The sequence below is a fragment of the Sceloporus undulatus genome, chromosome 4, assembly GCF_019175285.1.
Source record: "Sceloporus undulatus isolate JIND9_A2432 ecotype Alabama chromosome 4, SceUnd_v1.1, whole genome shotgun sequence".
NCBI classification, from domain to species: Eukaryota; Metazoa; Chordata; class Lepidosauria; order Squamata; family Phrynosomatidae; genus Sceloporus; species Sceloporus undulatus.
Window position 1 is genome coordinate 153,740,243 of NC_056525.1, and position 18,887 is coordinate 153,759,129.

The window sequence follows — 18,887 nt, forward strand, 5'->3', positions numbered from 1 at the left end:
TAAATGGATAGGAACAAGAAACAAGAACACAGTCCCAAATGAGAAAGGTCCAAAAGCACACTGCGGAAATAATCATCTTTGAGGCTGCATTAACTGCTCTGGCCAACACTGGTCAGAGAACTCTAGTGCCTCGGCAGACTACAATTTCCAGGATTCCCTAGCACTGAGCAAAGGCGCTTAAAGCAGTCTCAGACTGGGTTATTTCTGCAGTGTGTTTTGGACCAAAGGCAAAGCCATCGCCTTCAAGGCGGGTGTAAGGCTGGGAAGGGAAAAGGGGGACCGCAGAGCCCTGGAAACATCTGGAAACTTGTCCAAAGGAAGGAGGGAAAAAGCACAAATCCTGGAGGGTTGAGGAAGAATCCTGTCAGGCTTGGAGAAATGCTCCTTCTCATGCTTTCCCTTCCCTTTTCCCTCCACTTTCGCGTCGCCTCTGCACTTTTTCAGGTGAAGGACAGTGGTCTCCAAAGAAGAGCACGTTTTGAAGCGTTCCCCAAAAGGCAGACCTTAGAGGCAGGCTTCGAAGGAGCAGAGAGGGCGGCCAGTCCACCGAGGAGTATCCCAACTGCAAAGGAGGAGGAGGAGGAGGACAACAAGGAAATATGGAGGGCACGACGAGACATAGAAATCCCTGCTCCAAATGGAGGGCGTCTGGAAACGCCTCCTGGGCAGAAGGCTGAAATGTAGGACAGGTCCTGGAAAAGGAGGAGGTCTGGAGTGGTCTTCCTCGACCGAGCCCCCTTCCCTCTGTCGTCGTCCTTATCACCAGGCAATAACAATAAGGGCATAAAACTAAAAGGCCACTTTATTTTGCTTTCCCTCTTTTTCCAGTCCAGACTCCCAAAGCGCTCTCATCAACGCAAACGTTCAAAAGACGCGGGCTTCGCACCCTGAGAGGATTCAAAGAAAGAAGCTCTTGGGGAAAGGGATGTGTGTGTATATATATATATATAGATGGGAGATATAATATATACTAGTCCCCCCCTTTTCCACATATATATATATATTCCCCCTTTCTCCAAGAGCTTCTTTGAATCCTTTGAGAATCTCTCTCTCTCTCTCTCTATATATATATATATAATAACAAAAGGACAAGAAGTCCATCTGCACCCTGAGAGGATTCAAAGAACCTCTGGGGAAGTGGATAAGAAATCCACACCCTGCGAAGATTCCAAGAACGTCTTATTAATATCAATATTAATAATAACAATATTAGGACAAGAACTCAGCCCACACCCTGAGAGGGCTCCAGGAACCTCTTGGAGAAAAGAAAAACGAAATGCATGAAATCCTCTCCAAACTGTGAGAGGATTCAAATCACCTCAGAGTCATAAAATGGAGGAGAAACTCATCCCCAAACCCTTAAGATTTTCGAATAACCTCTTTTGGAAGGAAAACAATAGCAAGAATAGATGGAAGAGGAATCCGCTCAAACTCTGAGAGGGTTCAAATAACCTCTTGAGGAAGGGATAATAATAATAATAATAATAATAATAATAATAAAGGCGAAGGGGGAGTTTATGACTTTATTTCCCCCAAAGCTTGGCAAGATTATCTCTATAGGCGCCTTCCCACCAAATGATAAAAACAACCATATATATATACTGTACTGTATAGGGAAAATCTTGGGCTCAAGGCGCCCCCTAAAGGCGAGAGAAAGGATGGAGGAGAGGAAGAAGAAGAGGAGGAAGAAGAGGAGGGGGTGGGTTGGAAAAGAAGCAGCAGCAGCAGCACACACACACATATACACAGAGATAAATAAATAAATAAATGTCAGGAAGGGGGAGGCCATGCTAGAGACAGACTGAAGGGGTGGGTGGGTGTGGGGTGTGTGGTGCCTGCGCATGTGTGGCTTTTGAACTGCCCACAGACTGTCACACAGAGAGGGAGGCGAGGGAGGGAGGGAGAAATGCAGCAGCCACAGCAGCAGCAGCAGCAGCAGCCTTAGTGCTCCAGCTCCACTCCCAGCCAGGCAGCCTACAACCAGGAGACCCACAACAACACACCCCTTCCCCACACACTACTACTACTCTCTTCTGTCTCTCTTGGGCGCTTGGTGAGCCTTACTCCAGCAGCAGCCTTCGAGGAGTCACCCAAAGGGGGGCCAGGAGGAGAGAAGGAAGAAGGTAAGACCCTGAGACCCCCCCTTCCTCCCTCCCTCTCTATAAGAGAGAGTTTCCTCCATGGCCATTTGGTGCCATCTCCTCCTCTTCCTCCTTTTCTTTTCCTTTTTACGCCCATCTTGCCACACTGGGGGCTCTGAAACGTGGGGTGTGGATACTAATTCTCTCCCCCCCACACACATTTTTACACAATAGGAGAACTGGATGTAAGGAGAGACCCGCCCTAAGTGAGGCTCCAGATGCCCACTTTGAAAGGAGAGGGAAAAGAGGCACTTGGGAGGAAAAAGCCATTCAACAACCAGGGATGGCAGGAGAAGGAATCATGGACACGAGGCGTCCAGGGATGGGTCGCTTTTGGACAGGCGGAGAGAGACAATACAGACATGTGTTTGAAAAGACCTGGGTCTTTCTTGTGGATCTGGGATGTTATCATGTATATAAAATGTGGTGACTAATATAGGTAGTGTGCGCGCGTGTGTGCATACATACATATATGTGAGTGTGTACATATATGTGTGTGTGCATGCACACACACACACCACTAAAATATTTGAGGTGTGTGTGTGTAAACGTACTATCTGTTTCTGTCTTATCTATCTGTCTAGCTATCTAATATATTTCTCTGTCTAATATCTATCTGTCTGTCTATCATCTAACATTATTATATTTCTCTGTCTAATCTCTCTAATATATTCCCATATCTCTATCTGTATCTCTATCTAGATGAAGACGCACGCACCCATTGCAAAAATACTCGCCCTCTGTGTGTGTGTGTAAATGCACCGTTGTGAAAAATGGGACGTGCACCCACACACATCTTTCAGAAATCTTTGCTTTCTCTCTCTCTCTGTATGTACACACACACACACACACACACACACACACAAATGCACCCTCTTTTTTACCTGGGGAGGGGAGCTTTCTTTAAGGGGGGGAATAGAGGAGGGGGGAGGTTGTGGTGGGGGAAGGAGGGCCTCCATGTTGAGATCAAGGGATGGGGAGGAAGGGGGGGGGGAGATGATGGAGCGATGGGTTTCTCAGCTCAGCTCTGCAAGGAAAGGGGCTTTGTTTGTTCGTTTTTATTTTCCTTCCCCATCTGTGTTACCTGTGGAGCGCTTTGGGGAGAATCGTGGGACAGGCATTGATTGGGAAGAGTTCAAATCCTCCCCCCTCCCTCCAATGTGAGGATGGATGGGGGAGAGATGGAGTGCCAGGGAAGAAAAAGAAAAGATGAAACCCCCTTTTCAAATGGACACCTATCAGTTTAAACACCCTTCTTTAATTCTGACATGTGGTTGGGTCCCTCCTTTGCAACCCTAAAGGAAACAGTGGATGGGTGTATTGGCAGTCCCAAGTGTAATTATTATTATTATTACCAATAACATTATTATTATTAGCAATAATAATAGTAATTATTATTTTTAGTATGAATAATAATTTTAAAAACTCACACCAACTAATGGATGAAAAAAAAGACAGGATGAATGAATGAAAGAAACCAGCCACATTGGTGGCAATTGTAATCTCCCACACTGGGCTACATGCGGACTGACTAAATCTGCAAGAGCTCTCTCTCTGTGTGTATGTGAGCATATGTATGTAGCATCTTCTCAGCCTTTCAGATTAGAGTTGTTGGCTTCACTCCCAAAATATCCAGAGATTCAGCAACCCCCTTTCCTCCCTTGACATCCCAACTGCTCTCCTCCTCTCTCCCCCCCCCATAGCAACAGTGTGTGTGTATGTATGTATGGTTGTGTGTATAAACCTTGGCTTCTGCAGTGTGGCTCTCTTCTCCACGCCCTGCTGGAGTTGAAATAGCGGTTCTGGAGACGCAGCGCCTGGAGGATGGGCTGCTTTTCCTCCACTAGGATGCTTTTTTTTTTGGCCCAGCGGTAGGTGAACTCACACCCAGCCCATCTGCCACATCTGCTAGGAAATAGATGGACATGCACACACACATACACCCCTCCTCCAGTTGAGTCTCTCTTTTGCAGTACTGCAGGGGAAAATGAATGAACCTCTCCTGTAATTACCTATTCCTTTGTCTTCGCCTGGCGCATGCGCATGCGTAGGAAAGCAGGGTGTGGAAGAAGGGACCAGGCGAGTCTCCTTTCCTCTGGTTAAGCCGGGCTCATCTCAGGACTGGAGGAACAAAGGCCGGCATCTTGACATGGCAGACCTTGGAGGAAAGCCACTCGCCCCTGCATCCTTCCTCCATGAGCATCTTGATCAGTTCTCCATTGGGTTTAAAGGGTGGTGGTCTTTGAGGTTCACATTTGCAATGCCACCTGAATGAAATGGCCTTTCATACCCAAAAAGGAAGAAAACCCCCCTTCATTATAGATGTGTTCAGAGTTGTCAGTGTGGCATTACTATTATTGCTGGCACTGGTGCTGTTTTTGCTCTGTTGCGGGGGGGGGGGGAAGGGGGTTAAATTTTTAATTTCGAGCCCCTTTTGAGATAGGGGGGGGGAAAATCAGTTGTAAAGAAATGAGTGGGGTGGATGAGAGCCCTGGTACAATTTTCTGTGTCTGGTATCTTGCAAGATGGCCTGCGAAGGATTCTGCCGAGAACAGGGGCGTCCATTTCATAGACCGATTACTATCTGCTAGGCTGGCCATCTTGTCTGCAAACATGAGGGGTCCTCCTCGAACGGCACTAATTAGGCCAATCCATTAAAGGAGGACAATTAGATGACTTGGGTGCACCTCGTACATTTAAATCCCACATTGAATGATATTGTGAAGAATCTGTCACCATAGGAGGCATTCAGGCACACTGAGCTTGCCAGATTTATCTGTCCCTCCTGTCTTTTTCCTGTCTGATTTCTGGGGTGGAGAGTTGAAATGGAAAGAGATATTCAAAAATCTCTCATATTTGGGTGGTCTCCTCTTGACATCTGGTTCATTTTTTTCTCTTCGTTTCACTTCTCTCTCTGTCCAGTTCAAGGAATGTGATTTGCCAGGATGCATGGTGGTTACGGATGACCGTTTCCCCACATTTTTGCACCAGATGTTGTGGGAAAATCCTCTTCATTCCTTAGCAGATGATGATACAGATGACTGACTTGCTCCCAGGGTAGCTTGGTCATCAGTACAGGCTTGAATCTGGGTTCCTGCTGACAACTTGGCCTCCTGGAGTCGTTTCTGAGGCCCTACATTCTCTTTCCATTTATAAGCCAGGGATTTGTGCATGTAACATTGGCTTAGATATGACAGTTGGAGAAGGACCAGAATCATTTTACACTCGCCGACTGCATCAAGGTGAACATTTTACCGTCTGTGCTTATGTGGAAATATCCTCCTTACTGCTTGGGAGGCAGGAAAAAAAAGCCCCCACAAGTTCCCTGGATTAGTTTCCCTCTATCAGCACAATCATTCTAGTGGAAATAATAGCAGTGAATGGGCTGAATGTGCAAGGTTCACCCAAACATGGATCTATCCAAGGATTTGTTAAAAGAAAGCAACTGTCACATTTGAAGAGAATACCCATTTCTAGGCCCTGCATATCTGCCTGTGTAGCTGGGCCAACTGAACATTGTCGCTTGGAATGCTGATTGGGTAACCTCTGTCCACAGCCTTCCAAACAATCAGTCCATCAGTCAACAGATGATTGCCTTGGCCACAAGACATAGCAAAGTAGTGACAGCATTTATCAGAAAGCCTCCAGATTTTAGTCTGGGGGAAGGAACAGGTAGGTTAGGAAAGGGCAGGGCAACATTCCCAGCAACTTGAAAAGCCTGCTGTTGGAAATACTTCATTCCCCACCCCCTGCAAAGTTTGTGTTGGGGGAGAGGTGGAATCTAGCAGCACCTTTAAAACTGATTTATTTCAGTTTGAGTGGAACTATAAATCAGTTAGGGGCATTTCTTCCTACTCAGATATAGTGCCATGATTCCACTTTGACTGCAATGGTTCCATTCGGGAATTTGCACTTTAGGGAAGGGCATTTAGAATTCTCAACCAGAGAGCTCTAGTACCTCACCAAACTACAAATCTCATGATTCCATTTGATGTTTCTATGGCAGCTGTGGAATCATGCTATAACTGTTTAGTGTGAAAGGACCCTTAGTCTTAAACATGAGGTTAGATTTCCCCTTTCCCCCCTCTCACCTTTCCAATGTAACAGACTAAATTCTTTACTGCTTTCTTTAAAAATATCTATGTTGCCAAAAAAAGTAGTACACTTCAAAAGCATTTCTTGTGGTTTCTCTTTTACAAACCTCATAATAACAGTAGCACATGTATCCACAGTCACCATAAAAATGAAAGAAGGGGGGGGGAAGGGAGGGATTTCTGCTTTTGGCATACCTGGTACATAAGCCCAATATTAACTCCTTGTGCTGAGATGCTGGACTGACATGTAGGGCCTTCTCAAAAAACCTACCCTGCAAATGAGTGAAATCTCTTCCAAGATGCAATCCAGGATAAACACATTGTGCTTTTACTTGTAGTGAGTCGTACTTTAAGTATAGAAGGCTATGCTCCACAGTCAAATAAAGCCACTACAAGCTCCCAAATGAGCTGCCCTCTTCCTCATTTACTTTGGTACATGATCATGTGTCCAAACAGGTGATTGGGTAACTAAGGAAGTTTGGTAGTGAAATAACTGTTGGTAGTGAAATAACTGTATCACACACCACATTGTTTCTTTGAAAAAAGTGATCCAAGTAAGCATGTGCCCCCTTCACTGCACATTGCTAAAATCTTGCTCAAAGGATCTAAATTTACTCAGATGTGATGTCTGAAATAATGTTTATAACCCTGTCTACATTCTTCTTCTCTAGGCCCCTCCCTTCTAAATATTTTGTGTTTAAAAAGAAACTGTAAGAGAAGAAATCATTCCACTCTTGTTAAGGCAACTGGAAATGATGTCTTAAGAGCCCTCCCCACATTACACCAACTAAAATTTCCATCCACTAAGATGGCAAAAGTAGTAACTGCAGTTGGATGTTAAAAATAAAATACATTTTCTACAATGGTCCTGTGTTTCTCTGTCTTTCAGTCCCCTGTTACAGCTGATCTGATCTGATACTATGTAGTGTGTAGTTGAGCTTAGAGAAACACATCATATAGAAAACAGAAGTCTCTCTCTCTCTTTTAAAAACAACCCATAAACATTTGTTGGAAACCCACAACACTGTATAAGATGGAAACCTCTTCTCTCTTTAAATCATTAGCAGTTTCACTTCTGTGTTAGTAACTGGTGCCAGATCTTTTTCAGCATAGCAACCAGAAACCTGTTTCCTTTAAGCCAATGGAACTTGGTTCCACATAATTATTTAGGACTGGGTACATGTTGACTGATGAAACTGTTCAGTCAGAATTGTTAAGAAAGAATAGCCAAGTGTTGGGCATATTTCTTTAGAAGTGACTCTAGCCAAGTGTTGGGCATATTTCTTTAGAAGTGAGTACAGGGGAAGTTAATTCCTGGTAAGTGAGATTTAGAGAAGTCATTTGCCATTACATATTTGCTCAGAAAGAAATCCAAGCAAATTTAGAGGGGCTCGTTTCCAAAAGGTGCGCAGAGAGCACACTTGTAAGCATGCTTATTTGGGTGTAAATTCCATAGATAGCATTGTGAAATCTTTACAAATAAACATGATAGGAATTGGGGTGCTAGTCTATCACACTCTACTAGACCATTTATTCCATAGGCCTGATTGTAATGTGAAATAATGGATTTAGTGAAAGCCTAGGTATTGTCTTTCCTGGTGAAAAGGCCATGATCCTAACCCTCAGGGTTTATAAGGAGAAATATAAGGCTTATATATAAGGCTCAGAAATGACAATGTGTTTTGAATTAGTTTTCTTTTTGGTACGGGGCACTGTTTCTGTATTCCCCCAGTACCTATTTCGTTCCATGTTCCTTCTGCCTTCCTTTGTACTTTTTTGTTCTTGAGAAAAGAACAGTCAGAAAATATTGTATAAACCAACCATGTGTCTGTCTGTCTTTTGAAAGATTAGCGTTGTTTCCTGGGAAGACAGAGTTTGTACTTTCTTGGGGGCACCATGGGCTATAGACCTCTGGTTTTATCATTGACTGCTGGTTCATGAATCTTGCCTGCCCATGATACTTTTGTAGCATGGCTGGTACAATGCCAAGCCATTGTTGTGCTAGTATATCTAACCCTTTATTCAATCAGTGCATTAAACATCTGGAAGTAATGGAGCCCAAGAAGCAAAGCTCTATTCTTCCCCTCCCTCCTCTCATGACTTAGCACACAAGGCTTGACTTTCCATCCCAAGATAGAAACAGGCTGAATACCTGCTGAAAATGCAAATGTTACATCATTCCCTTCCCATACTGGATCTTTAGCTCTACACTCCAGATGTTACAGGTGAGGTGTACCTGAACCATTGTCCATTGGGTATGCAATAAAGGAATAAACAGATTTCATTAAAATTAAGAACAGGATGCCAGACAATTGAATGTTGTCATTGTGTCCTTATTGCTGTCTCCCTCAAAGTCCCCACTACCATCATTTGTCACACTGTAACATTCGTCACACATGTTATAGTGGAAGTATTAGAAATATTTGCTAAAACATTAAAACAACAAGTTCCATGTATATCTTCATTGGACCAAGACTTTGGTCTTGTTTGCAATGCCAAACATCTGTCTCAGAACATATGCATTTACACCAAAGTGCTTCTGGGCATGTTCATAGTTCATTTATTCCCCTAAGGCAGCAACTGGGAAGTTGTCAGGGATTGGAGGGCAGCTTCCCTTTAATGACTATAAAGATCAACGAGGGCTCCCTGGTCATACTTGAAATTTTAGAAACAGATGAGCTCCCCCTACCATTTCTGTTTTTGGCAACTCATGAGTTACTGAATGTCCTGTCATGTACAAGGCTCTGTGCATTTGCAAGTTCCCACTGACCATGGCCTTAACTTCCACAAGCTCCACCATAATCAAGCAAATGATAGAATTCCTAGACCGGTTCTTTCTGTCTTATAAGTCCACTATGACTGGAAGTGTACATCCTGCTGTCATCTCTGATGGGGGAGAGAACTTGATCCAATGCCAGAGCACAATGCAAGTACCACAAAGATTACACCAAAACTGGCACCTCATAATATGGTACAGCCCTCTTCCAAAACACGCAGAAGTATTTGGTATCCTAGAGAAACCACTAAAATGTATGGTACTGTAATACACATAGTGTACTACATACTACTAGTAATGGCTTTCAGGAATATAATGCAGTGGCATGGAGATCCTGAGCATGGCCACAGTACTGTATGGACTAAATGCTAATAGATGTTACAGCACAGGGATGGAGAAGTGGGCATAGCAAGTACAATGCGTATGCATTCTTGATTTGATAGATTAGTGGGATGATTGTCTAAAAGCTTAGGGCTGAGGCCACATCAGAACTGATAGATGGATACATGGTTCTTGGAAAAGTTACTTTTTGGACCAGATCTCTTGTGGTTTTTGGACTTTATCACACAGGGAAAATTGGAGGTTATACAGTGATTATCCCATGAAAACTGCACAATCACGATTAACATTTTCACATGGCATTGCGATTAAAGTACCATTATCCTGGGAATAAACAGGCAATAAACAGCAACAAACAATTCACAGGGAAATACCGTGAATGATTTGTTGCTGTTTATTGCCTGTTTATTCCTGGGATAATGGCTCTTTAATTGTGATGTGTGTGAAAATGTTAATCACAATTGCATGATTTTCACACAATTTTTGCTGTTTACCCCTCTCCCCAGTTTCCCCCTTGTGATAAAGTCCTTAGTTCCAAAAAGTATTTTTTCTAAAACCTGACCATGACATGATGGTGAGGCCCTGGTCCAGTACAGAAACAGGATTTGTACTAAGCTTAATTGAAGGATAAAGCTGGCAAACATTGCACTCAGATTCACAGAAATTTGCTTGGGAAAAAATGGGTGAATCCATTGCTTTAGAAAGACAGGTTTATGGTTATTAAATTATGATATACAACAGCAACAGTCAGCTGGTCTGACAACTCCCCACCCCAGACATTCATAAGTAGTTTTTAAGGGGATGGAGTTTGAGAACTGCTGGTGTAGCACAATATAATATCTAAGAAGCCAGAGTAGACCAGAGCCATAAGGTAAGAATTGAGGTCAGAAAATGACATGGGAGCAGAAGCAAATGCAGCATGATGTGAACGTTGAAATACTAGAGCAGTGAATAGACGCATCTTCTCTGCTTTTGTATGATGATGATACAGTGATTTGGCTGTTACCTTGGTGGAGTCTCTTAGCGGTTTTTTGGCAGTGGCAACAGCAGCAGTACTCTAAGGATACTTAATCTAGTGTCACTCTGGAGCATTGGGGGAAATTCTGATTGAGTGCTCAGAGACTCAGCCAGCTGGCTAAAGAAGGTGTGGGTCAGATATCAAGTGTTGGGTGGATTTTCCTAGCACAATGAAGCCCTAGCCACTATCCTAAGATGCCAGATTCTGATCTCAAACCTGGTGGGAACTTTGGGTACTCAAATAAATCTTTAATTATTTAGTTAATGGATTATTTGTGGCACAGAAACAATTCTGTGATGGTACACTACTGTGTGGAAGTTATTGTCATTGGTGATGTTTTCCATATCTGATTTTCATACTGAATTTTCTGAGGTGTATGTAGTTTACTTAATAGCACCCAAAGCAGTGCTATTTCACACAGACACAGAATACACTAGCAAGAATCTTTAATGCCACACTATCATATTCAAAGAATCAGCTGACAACCTATTAAAATACTGATTTCTGTCAATTCAACTGTTTTCAAAGAGTCATCCCATGGACATTATATTTTCGTTTCTCACTGATTTTGTTGAAAAATAAAATGTGTAGAACAGAAAAGGGCTGAGGAAGATGTCTTCCTTTCAGGCAATGCTTTCTTCCAGTGAATGAGTGTTTTGGATTAAGTTGTTGAGCCGATTCAGGAAATACAGTTTTGGGGGAATGGGCTGAAGGAGGGGGAACTGGCTGGCCTTTTTCTTGTCAGTCAATGCAAATTGTAGCCAGGCAACAATGAATGAAGTCAAGGATCAAATTCTTGAAAGCATCAGAGATTTGAAAATAGAAACCATATGGAATGCAATAGAGGCTTAATGCATTAAGAAATGGTCTCAAGATATGGTATGGGGGGGGGGGGGGAGAAGCCTATCTGGAGAATGGAAAGCACTCGTAAAGTTAATCTTTCCCCTGCAGCATTTTAATGTCATACATGGCACAATTTGCTGGACTCCTAGAGTCTGATGGCCTCTAAATACTTCAGAGAGATACATTTACTTCAGAGAGATACATTTGAAAAGCTATAAACTGTATCTGATGGTTTTTAAGGTTGAATGTAGCAAAACAAAAATATGGAAAATTGTTTCTATATGGACAATGGGTTTCAATGTTGCAGTTTTGCTACTATCTGAAAAATAAAACCTTGTTTCATTTTCAGATTATCTTGACAACTCATAAGAAGAATCAAGGAAAGCCTAGTTTCAGACATGTGTGAAATAATGCAGCTTGTACTAACTCCATAACATTTTATTAAATAGCACAGATGATTTTGTATGGATCCTCTTGTAGTCTTCCCAAATATTTGTAGAATAACCTGGAACTTCCTGCCCCTCCCACCCCAAGCAAACATGGTTTCTCATAAATCACAGATCCTACAGTTTTGTTTCATTTTTAAAAATTAAAACAAACAAACAAACACTTACTTCAAATAAAATTTGTTGACTGCTTGTGATCGTTTGTGTTTGCTTTCTCCTGAACCAATTCCTCCCTTGTTGAAAGATGCCTCTAGTGACAACACAAAAATGGTAGATGAAATTAATTTATATGGTTTTTTTGGAAGGTTATGGGGCAGTAGCTCCCTGTAGATAGCAGAACTTGTAACAGTTACTCTTTTTTATTACAATTCCCAGAAACCCACTTGCCATGCTGGCTGGGGCATTCTGCGTTTGGAAAACCCCCCAAAATAGATTTTACAGACTCTGAGAGAGAGTCCTAGAATGGTAGTCATGACACCATTCTTAAATGAAAGGCATGTGTTGCCATATCTGCTGTGGTTGTGGAACAAAGAGGGGGGCTCACCTCCTCCATTTTTGTCATAGGCCCCCCATGCTTCAATACTAAGGTAAGTTTACACCTTGGGCAAAATTACTTTTTTAGATTCTTAACTCTGAGTCTTCCAGCCAACATGATTGGTTCTGGGAGCTGGATCTAAAAAGTAATATTTTTGCACTTTGGATTGGTTTGGTCCACTTACAGAAGGGCATTTTTGATTTGATTAAACAGCCAGCACCATGATTTAGTTGTGAAATAAAGGTCAATCAGCTAGCTATAGCACTTACATTTCTATACCACTTTATAGTGCTAATCACTCTTTAAGCTGTTATATATTCCATTGGCTCAGATAGAAGCTGGTTATATACTATAGCAGATAGAGGGTTGGAAAAGATATCTTACATAGCATCAGTGCTGGCTTCAAGTTTCAAGCCCCCTCTCCTCCTACTAAGCGCCTATAGGGGACCTTCTCTTGTACAGTGGACCTCTTCAGTCCAATCTGATAATAGGAGAGCTCTAAAGCTGATTGGAAGTTGGTGTCATGGTGCTCTGGCACAGCCAATGCATTGTCAATCCAGTTTTGGAATCTTAAATGGTGACATAGGGCCTGTACAGACTGGCACTTTGTACTGGCCTGGGCCCGAACTAGGGTTGCCCGAGGGCTGAGCATTTACATGCTCCAAGCCCTTTTCACGGAACCTGAGCACCATCTTGGCACATGCATGACCAGACGGGGTACGCCATGTTGACGTCGCTCATGTGTAGCATCCAAACAGCATCGCGCATGAAGGGCATCATAAGGCCATGCTGTAGCGCTGGGAATAGGAGCTGCGTTTTGTTGTTCCTTTTTGAAGTGTGTTGGGGGCGTGGCATACGGATGCCACATCTCCAACCCAGCACTTTCAGGGGCAGCACAGAGTCACCACGTTAGTGCTGTTGAATGAGCCCCTTAGAGACCCAGCCATGGTATGTACTTCTCAGGATAGATGTCAGTGCATGTGGTCCCAGCTGGGATCCTGGCTCCTGTCCTAGGACGTCAGGTCATGATGCTTTCTCTTTTGGACATTCTAATGCATATCCATGAATCTATTTATTTATTTGATTTATATCCACTTTTCTTTCAACACAGGATCTAAATTGATGTACAGTATAAGTTGAAACAAAATAGTTAAGCCATTATGAGGTATGAAAGTTAAAAAGCACTAAACTATCAGTCCAATTAAAATATTAATTTAAAACAATTAAAAACATATTAAGCACATATTACACATTAAAACCATATTAATATTAACATATTAACATATGTTAGATGTATGTTGTTTCCTGAGCTACAAAAGCTCTTCCCTAAGCATCCTGCGATTTCTAAAGTCTGTTTTTCAGGGTGTCTCTTGGTGGTTTTCATACCCTGAAGCCTCCAAAGAAAGGAGGGAAATACACATATCTCCACCATCACAGATGCCCAGTGCCTTGCTGTTCAGTTGTCCCAACTACCTACCTACACTATGCATGTACTTCAGTAGTAGTGGGTTTCACCTGTGCCTTCACACAAAGCTCAGCAGCAGTGGAACTTCCCTACACACACACACACACACACACTGAAACCATGAAGAGATTTCCTTCCATGCCTCTCTTTCCGCCCCTCAGTGGCCTGAGGACAGAACAGATTTGGGTAATGTGCCAAAATGAAAAACTCTTGGTCCTTCTGCTGCCAAATGAACAAGATGGTTTGATGCTCCAGTGAAGCAGGGTTGTAGGCTACTGGTCCAAAGCTAACCTGCTGTGATGGATTTCCTGTAAAACCTCTTCAGGCATAGAGTCCATTTCTAAAGGGAACAACTTGTGGTGCCAACAAGATAAGTGTAAGACAATTGGTTTTTTCAGAGGAAAACAGAAAATTTAGTAAATCATCCACCATTTCCTGTATTAGATTCCAAATAAAGATGTACATAAAGACTATTGAAAGGATACACTTAAAATGTCCATTTCCCATGCATAGCATACTTCCACTGTAATAATAATAATAATAATAATAGTATTTATTTATATTTTTCTCAAGGTATCAAAGCAGATTACAGCATTATGAATATAAAATAACAATATAAAGATACAATTAAAAACCCCTAATCCCCATCGCAACCCATCACATTTATGATTTATCCAGTGCAATTGAAGTGTTTCATACTGTTATATCTGTGTGTTCAAGAAAAACTTACAGCAGCCTTCCCCAAATTGACATCCTTCAGATGTGTTAAATTATAATTCACAGAAAGTCCCAGTTCCCTATGCTGGCTGGGAATTTTGGGAAGCTAAAGTTCCACATGTCAAGGGCATCAGGTTGGTTAAGACTGTACTGTAAGACAGTTAAATATGTATATTGATAATTTTGCTGATTCTTGTTGAAGCAGAAAGATGCTGACTTAGCTGAGGGTATCTAGTGAGTACTAGCCTGCCAGACAATTTTAATTGAAGAGATCTTTCCCAGAAAAAAGTGGACCAGTAATTTGGGTTAATTTTTGTTGTTGTTGTTAAACTTCTGCTCAGCCAATGCTCATTTAAGTGAAATGTTACTTGTTGTGACTGAGACTTAACAACTGTCCAGTTTCTTACATTCTTTCTTCACCTCACTTGGGGATAAAATCGACCCATGCCCAGAACACACAGGCCAAATGACGTGGATTCTGGCTGGGTTCAGGGTGTAGTGTTCAGATGACGCATGCCCCAAATGTGGCTGAAATCTATGCTGTTGCTGCACCATCCAGGAAGAACTGAGCCAAGAAGGAGCGGATAGGATCTGCTTCTTCCAGGGACCTGGTTCAGGGCCGCAGCAGTGGCCTGGATCGGGGCTGGATGTGCACAGTTGCTGCAACTATGATGTGATCGGCACCGGTGTGGCCAAGCAAAGCTCTCTCAGGCCCATCTGTATTGGGCCATAGTCTATTGTGCCTTTCTGTGAACCTTCCTCTGTCAACCTACTCTACGTTTATCATTCTCTTCTTCCTTCTTGGTTTCCTTGGTGGATGTCTTTGTACCATTCAAAATATTTCAGGATGAACAGAAAGCTCTTATATGTGTTTATTTGTGGCCTCCTTGCTGTTCCTTGCTCTCCCCTTCACCCAGAAAGCATCACTTTGATGACATTTGTAATTTCTCTGTTTCCACTCCAATCACTTTTGGAGCCTCGAGAAATTCTGCTGTTGCTGATCTATCTATCTATCTATCTATCTATCTATCTATCTATCTATCTGCCCATTTGTTTGTTTTGCTGATGTTTAAATAGTTCACATTTGAATATATTTTGTCTTGAATAATACTTCTTACTGGGACTTTTTATTTTCATTTTTATTGAATTTATCATACCTACAGCTAAATGTGCCATTTTCTCTCAGTGCTACCTTCCTTCTGCTCTGCACTCTGTGATAACTCTGGATAGGTATCCAGACTACCTATTTAAATTAGTTTAATATTAATTTCTCCTACCCTAAGGAATCCAAGTAACCATAGTTCTCAGAGATGAATGGAAGTTTTCATAGAATTCTTGACATCCTTACTACTCTGTAATTCCCAGGAGCCTTCATGGAAGCCATGATGGTGAACTAGTATAAAACAGATTTGTTTTTAATGAGGATCTTTTCCAAAGTTCTTGCTTAGTTATTTCTGTCACCTCCCCTTATTCCTTTTGTCATATTTTACTGGGCAATTCATCCAGCATGTGTTGATTTGTGCTAAATCTTCCAAGCCTCTCCTCTCCTTCCAGAACCATGTTTTCTCTTCTAGTGATTTAGTGTTTGTATTGTATATGGCACATGATGTGTATAAAATGGGTTGGCAAGAGTCAGCACTGTTGTGCAGTCTGGAAAGAGTCAGTTAGTTCTGTGCAGAGCTTTGAAAAGTTACTTTTTCAGATTACAGCTTTTCAAATTCCCACCCAGCACAGCCAGGGTCCATTCTGGTTGTGGATTTTGGGGGCTGACATCTAAAAACAGTAATGTTTCAAGCTCTGGTTACTCCTTTTATAACTATGGCAATCCCAAAGAAACATACCAGTCATTCTGCCCAGTCCAAAAAGATTTGGACTTGCATTCTTGAACACAAGCCTACATGCTTCCTATGGCAAGCCTTTGGTGAAACTGGGAGCAATTTCTGAATCAAATGTGTTATAGCCTAACTACTGTTTAAAAGCCAAAAAATGCAAAAAAATTATTTTTTTAATTTCCAAGGACCATGCTTCCACATAACTTAGTTCTGTGGATCCCAGCCAGTGATATTATTTACTCTAGGAAGATTTAGGACTGGGATATTTATAAAAGAGTAGGGCTATTTGGTGGTGCAGAATATTCTTGCTTTTTTCAGAGATGCAGTAAGTGACTTAAAACCGGAAATCCAAAGTTTCATTAAACAAATAGGAGGTAACAGCACCTAGACATTACATTCAGATGGACAAAAGGAATGAAACAGCCCCAGAGATGCTTCAAATCTGGCACATGCATTGCATGTAGAACACCCCATGTTAAAAACCTGACATCTCCAGTGAAATCAGGTAGCAGGGCTGGAAAAGACCTCCAGTCAGCCACACTGGACTTGATCAAGCAATAGTGTAACTTAAATATAATACAGCTCTTCAGAGTTGTAGATACAAGGCAACAGGTTGGCTCCTAGCTTTTCTTTCACTAATGGAACAAATGTCACATTTATAGAATGAAGCCTTCCCTTTCTCATCTGCATCTACCTGTAACTGCCCTCCTGCTCATGAAAGTTGCTAATTTTAGGAATTGTATGAGAAATGATGCAAGGAGTTGTGGACATTCAGTTAGTCTTCTGTTGTTCCAGATTTTCAAATGCTTTTAAAATGCCCCAGTTGCGCTTTTCTTTTCCTACTTTCTCCCCTTGTCCTTAGCTTACTTCAGTTACTGAAAATTGAATTCAGATTGCCAAGGGAACAGACATTCACTTAACTCAGCAGAAGGGAAGAGGCACAACATTTCTTCCTTTCTTTCCCTGTAGACACAGGCAAATGTAAAGCGCTGCAGTCTCTGTTGGATTGTGTGTTCTCCTTCATTTGTACCTTTTGCCATCTTGACCACACTGGTCTTGCTTGACATACATCTCCCAGTTTTCATCTGTGAGATGTTGGATACACATCTCTTCTATTTCTTTTGTCAGAAGATACATCACGAACAAGGCTTGTGTGAGAATTTGTAATAAGTCTTTTGCATCAGAAGCCTAAATTACCAGTTGTGTCTGCATATACTGTGTAGGATCCCGAAATTTCCTGAGCCTAGTCAGAACTATATCCAGGAACAATTGTCACATAAGTTGTATTTGTCTCTTTTCCTCCAATACAATTTCCCTCTGACCTTATGTAATTATAAACAATTAACTATTGGGAACAAATCTAATATACTGTGTTTTCACATTGCACTAATGAGGTCACTACTATAAATCCTGCTTTGGACCAATACTCTTGTAATTAAATTTGCTAATTAAAAAAAAATCCTAAGAAAACTATATTAGATTTGGGAGATGTGTTGTTTCAGTGATCCTTGTAAGTCAAAAGGGTATTAACTGCCCTTTGCTCTATGATTCTCCTTCCCTTTGATTTGAAAAATGGAAGGAGAAAATGTCTGAAATGAATAGATGGTGATGTTTTTTTCTGTGCATGGCCAATGTAATTTAGTAGACTTTAACTGATACTCATAGATAATTTATTTCTGTCTCTTTGATTCCTGTACACACAGAGAATTAAAACTTAGGAGATGTCTGTGGGGTGTTTAAACAAATAAACCTGCAAAGAAGCAGGAAAGAGCATACTCAAAACACTGTCAGATCAGCTTACATAACAGAAAAATGGACCCCATCAGCAAAGACCACAGGCAGAGAACAGGAAGGATATTCTGTTAAAATTCGGGAAGCAGTTAATCCAAAAAATGACTATGGCTCCTAACTCGATATTTCATTGTGTGTTCCATACTTTCATGGACGTAATAAAGCCTGAACAAGAAGAAATAATACATAGGTGTAAAGATGATAGATAGATAGATAGATAGATAGATAGATAGATAGATAGATAGATAGATGGACAGAGGTTGAGTATCCCTTATCCGTTATTCTGAATTCCAAAACACTCCAAAATCCAAAATTGTCCACATGGGTAGCAAAGGTAGTGACACGTTTTCTTTCTGATGGCTCGGTATATACACAAACTTTGTTTTATGCACCAAATTATTAAAAATAATGTGTATAAAATTACCTTCAGACTGTGTGTATAAGGTGTATATGAAACATAAATGAGATTCATCTTTAGACTTGGATCCCATCCCCAAGGAATATGCAGCTATCTAATTAGGTATATGCAGATATTCCAAAATCTGAAAAAAAAAAAAATCTGAAATCCAAAACAATTCTGGTCCCAATCATTTCAGATAAGGGAGACCTAATCTGTAGATAGATAATAGATAAAAGGTAGAAAATTCATTTCAGCCCTGTTTCTTCTTTCTTCCTCAGATACAGTATGTCAGTCTGTATTCTCCTTTCTCCAAATACTGGTTGAATGAAGCTGCATTTGGCCTTTGTAGGTGGCAGGTTACATAAGCTTGCATTATGTTGTTTCGCTGAGCCTCTGCATTTTACATAGCCAGTCTTTTCTGTTGGCCACTCCCAGCTGCCTTGTAAACTTTATCTCCATTCGCCTGATTGGCAAACAAAGAAGCAAAAAC

The 18,887-nt window shown here is 41.5% G+C and overlaps 1 protein-coding gene across 1 annotated transcript in view; it reads left to right on the plus strand.

The window, feature by feature from the left end:
• The first annotated feature begins 1,880 nt into the window (after nucleotides 1-1,880).
• The window catches only part of BASP1 (brain abundant membrane attached signal protein 1), an 84,599-nt gene continuing 67,592 nt past the window's right edge, over nucleotides 1,881-18,887 (plus strand). Inside the window, exon 1 of the mRNA XM_042462665.1 lies at nucleotides 1,881-2,123. The gene's annotated coding sequence lies outside the window, so the exon portion shown is untranslated. The remainder of the gene's footprint in view (nucleotides 2,124-18,887) is intronic.